A 5,039-nucleotide genomic window follows, 5' to 3' on the forward strand; every position below is an offset into this window, starting at 1 on the left:
CGACGAATTGAAGACGCAAAGGTCCAAAAAGCTCAAAAGTACAAAATACAATCAAAGTGGTTCCAATTATTGATAAGAAACGTCTCTAAATTACAAGAGTACAAGATTCAAAACGCAAAGTACAAGATATTAAATTGTACGCAAGGACGTTCGAAAATCCGGAACCGGGACCAGAATCAACTCTCAACGCTCGACGCAACGGACTAAAAATTACAAGTCAACTATGCACATGAATATAATATAATATATAAATAATTCTTAAAAATTATATATATATTATATTAATATTTAAAATCGTCGGCAAGAAAGAAGCCAAAGCTGGTGAGCTGGAATTTCAAACTCCGCGACTCGCGGAGTTTGAAGGCAAAAAATGCCGCGAGTCGCGGAGTTCCCCTGGACTCAATTCCCTATAAAAGCAAACGCAGTTTGATCGCAAAATCAATCCAATATATCTCTCTCTCAATATATACGTAAATATATATATATAATTTATATTTTAATTTTAATTTTAAATCCTAATAATAAGGGTATGTTAGCAAATGTTGTAAGGGTGTAAGTCGAAATTCTGTCCGTGTAACGCTACGCTATTTTTAATCATTGTAAGTTATGTTCAACCTTTTTAATTTAATGTCTCGTAGCTAAGTTATTATTATGCTTATTTAATCCGAAGTAATCATGATGTTGGGCTAATTACTAAAATTGGGTAATTGGGCTTTGTACCATAATTGGGGTTTGGACAAAAGAACGACATTTGTGGAAATTAGACTATGGGCTATTAATGGGCTTTATATTTGTTTAACTAAATGATAGTTTGTTAATGTTAATATAAAGATTTATAATTGGACGTCCCTATAAATAACCATATACACTCAATCGGACACGATGGGCGGGATATTTATATGTACGAATAATCGTTCATTTATCCGGACACGGGAATGGATTAATAGCCACTAGAATTATTAAAACAGGGGTGAAATTATGTACAAGGACACTTGGCATAATTGATAACAAAGTATTAAAACCTTGGGTTACACTCAGTCGACATCCTGGTGTAATTATTAAACAAAGTATTAAAATCTTGTTACAGTTTAAGTCTCCAATTAGTTGGAATATTTAAACTTCGGGTATAAGGATAATTTGACGAGGACACTCGCACTTTATATTTATGACTTATGGACTGTTATGGACAAAAACCAGACGGACATATTAAATAATCCAGGACAAAGGACAATTAACCCATGTGCATAAAACTAAAATCAACACGTCAAACATCATGATTACGGAAGTTTAAATAAGCATAATTCTTTTATTTCATATTTAATTTCCTTTATTTTATATTTAATTGCACTTCTAATTATCGCATTTTTATTGTTATTGTATTTAATTGCACTTTTAATTATCGTACTTTTTAATTATCGCAAGTTTATTTTATCGCACTTTCATTTATCGCAATTTCATTATCGTTATTTACTTTACGCTTTAAATTAAGTCTTGTATTTATTTATTATTTTACATTTGGTTTTAACTGCGACTAAAGTTTTAAAATCGACAAACCGGTCATTAAACGGTAAAAACCCCCCTTTATAATAATAATATTACTTATATATATATATATATATATATATATATATATATATATATATATATATATATATATATATATATATATATATATATATATATATATATATATATATATATATATATATATATATATATATATATATATATTTATTTGTATTTTTATAAAAGTAAACTAATATAGCGTTAAGCTTTGTTTAAAGATTTTCCCGGTGGAACGAACCGGACTTACTAAAAACTACACTACTGTACGATTAGGTACACTGCCTATAAGTGTTGTAGCATGGTTTAAGTATATCCATTCTATAAATAAATAAATATCTTGTGTAAAATTGTATCGTATTTAATAGTATTTCCTGCTAAAATTTAAAGCTATTTTATATACCCCTTAGCTTTAACATCAAGTATTTTTGGCGCCGCTGCCGGGGAAAAATCTAGCTTAAAAGCCGGAAGCGCAACGCTAATAATTATAAAAAAAAAAGATTTTTATTTTTAGTTTACTTTTATAAAAATACGTTTTTGTAAAAATACGTTTTAAATATTCGAAAACATAGAAAAGAAAAACAAAAATATAAATATTTTTAAGAGTTTATTAAATATTTAAGTTTTATAAAGTTTCTTTATTTTTATTTTATAAAAATATAAGTTTTATTTAAATATTTTTATTTAAAACATAAAAAAAAAACCGAAAAAAAAATTTAATATGTATATAAATCTATTTTTAAGATATTTTTAAAATTATAAAGTAGTTCTATTTTTATTTTAGTTTTTAAATATAAGTTTTTATTATATAAATATTTTTATTTAAATAGAAAATATAAAACAGAATATAAAAAAAAAACGCGTCGAATTTTAATCAACCTGTCATTTGAATTTTGGAACCCCGCGACTCACGGAGTTTGCAGCTTCGAATACCGCGACTCGCGGAGCCATCCTGACACCGACAGAAACCCTAATCAGCATTTATTACGGATAATTATTATTATTATTATTATTATTATTATTAATAAACCCTAATTACTTAATTATTATTATAATTAGTTTAAGTTTTTAAATTAAATTGTATTTTAAATTTTAATTAGTTTTATTATATATAAAAATTAATAGTTTAATAAAATAAATAATATAAAAATAATATTTTTATAAAAATTGTAATTTTTACAACTTTTTGTATATTTTTATATTTTGTCCCCTTTTTAATTGTTTTAGCGTAATATTTGTATTTTTCGCTAGTTTTTAGTTTTAAACTTAGTTTTTGCCATAGTTATATTTTTATTTCTAGATTTTTAGGCTTTGCCGTAAAACCCCTTAAGTGCCTTTTCTTTAGACTAAGATTTAGGTACTTTAGAATTTTGCGACGCCTTTTTAAGTTTTAGTTTCTTTTTAAGTTTAGACGCGCTATTTTCTTATTTCTCGACGCCTTTTACCTATGTATCAATTATCATTCCAATTAGTAATCTCAATTTGCGATTATAATTTTAAGTTAGTGATAGTAATAAGGTTGGGTTAGTCCGAGTATTTTTAAGTTCTATAAGTCACTCTTTTTCTTTCTTATTTTTATTTTTCGATTTTTTTCAGACGCACTCTTTTTCTTTCTTATTTCTCGCTATTCTAGTTTTTAGGACATAGATTTTTATTCTACTTCTTATCTAAATTTCTTAAAATTACGAAAATTTATTTTAAGTGTTTAAATTGATAGACATCAAAATTTTCTGGTTCGTAGTAATGGTTGGATTTGTACGTGGACCGGGTTATTGGAGCCAAACAGTCCTCAATTATATTGAGACCAAACGAATCCTGCCCCTCTGCTGCATCTTTTGGCTATTCGAAACGTGGGCAAAATCAGAAAAGTCTATTAATTGGATAACTTATATAATTTTTCTTTCCTTTTAAAAACTAATAGGATATTCAGTGAATGCACCGAGCAAGACGTTCACCACCTTTTGTACGTTCACCACCTGTAACTAGATCAAGACATTTAGCAAATATTACCGCCATTGATTTTTCTTTAGAATCGTCATCCAGTCAACCAAGTACTCCAGTTCAAATTTCCGATAATCCATTTTTTGAACCCGACCTCACAATTGAGAATCCGGAGAATATTCATGGACGATTCATAGATCCTGAACCATTAAATTTTCCTCCGGAACCACCAATCATTCAACCAGAGATTGTTGAGGAACGAACCATTAAATCAGAATCCTCTAGTGATTCCGATTCAACAAATTCAATTATGGAGAATCTGGAACCTTTAAGTATGGAAGACCGAATGAGAGCTAAACGCACTGGCCAAGGTCACGCAATTACTCATCCAGACATTAATGCGCCAGATTATGAAATCAAAGGACAAATTCTACACATGGTGACTAATCAATGCCAATTTAGTGGTGCGCCGAAGGAAGATCCAAATGAACATCTTCGTACCTTTAATAGGATCTGCACACTATTTAAAATCCGAGAAGTGGAGGATGAACAGATATATCTCATGTTATTTCCCTGGAATTTAAAGGGAGAAGCCAAAGATTGGTTGGAATCGTTACCTGAAGGGGCGATTGATACATGGGACGTTTTAGTTGAAAAATTTCTTAAACAATTCTTTCCTGCATCTAAAGCCGTAAGACTTCAAAGAGAAATTGTTACGTTTACACAAAAGCCAAATGAAACTCTATATGAGGCGTGGACAAGATTTGGAAAGTTATTAAGAGGATGTCCACAACATAGTTTAGACACCTGTCAAATAGTACAAATATTCTACCAAGGATGCGACATCACTACAAGGAAAGACATAGATATAGCAGCTGGTGGTTCCATTATGAAGAAAACCGAAACTGATGCTTATAAAATTATTGATAACACTGCTTCCCACTCACATGAGTGGCACCAAGAAAAAGATATCGTTAGATCATCTAAAGCAGCTAGAGCCGATTCTAGCCATGACTTAGATTCCATTTCCACAAAGATAGATGCTGTTGAGAGACGAATGGAAAAGATGACTAAGGATATTCACTCAATACGAATTAGTTGTGAGCAGTGTGGAGGACCACATTTGACAAAAGATTGTCTCGGTATTGAATTAACAATGGAACAAAGAGAGAATATTTCATACATAAACCAAAGGCCTGGAAATAATTATCAAAATAATTATCAACCGCCAAGACCGATCTACAATTAAAACCAGAATTATAACCGAAATATTCCATACAACAACCAACAAGGTCCTAGTAATCAACAAGTATCCAATAATACTTACAACCAGCAAAGACCTAATTTTCAAAACAAACCACCACAACAAACCGATGATAAAAAGCCGAATTTAGAAGATATGATGACAAAGCTAGTTGAAACTCAAACGCAGTTTTTCACATCTCAAAAACAAACCAATGAACAAAATGCTCAAGCATTTAGAAATCAACAAGCTTCTATTCAAAACCTGGAACAAGAAGTAAGTAACCTAGCAA

General features: G+C 29.8%; 1 non-coding gene across 1 annotated transcript; it reads right to left on the reverse strand.

The window, feature by feature from the left end:
- Window positions 1–4,198: 4,198 nt before the first annotated feature.
- Window positions 4,199–4,305, reverse strand: LOC139869907 (small nucleolar RNA R71). The gene has a single exon (XR_011766489.1). It is a non-coding gene; the product is annotated as a small nucleolar RNA R71 (small nucleolar RNA).
- Between the last annotated feature and the right edge of the window lie 734 nt (window positions 4,306–5,039).

This window comes from Rutidosis leptorrhynchoides, chromosome 9 (genome assembly GCF_046630445.1).
Source record: "Rutidosis leptorrhynchoides isolate AG116_Rl617_1_P2 chromosome 9, CSIRO_AGI_Rlap_v1, whole genome shotgun sequence".
In the NCBI taxonomy this organism is placed as follows: domain Eukaryota; kingdom Viridiplantae; phylum Streptophyta; class Magnoliopsida; order Asterales; family Asteraceae; genus Rutidosis; species Rutidosis leptorrhynchoides.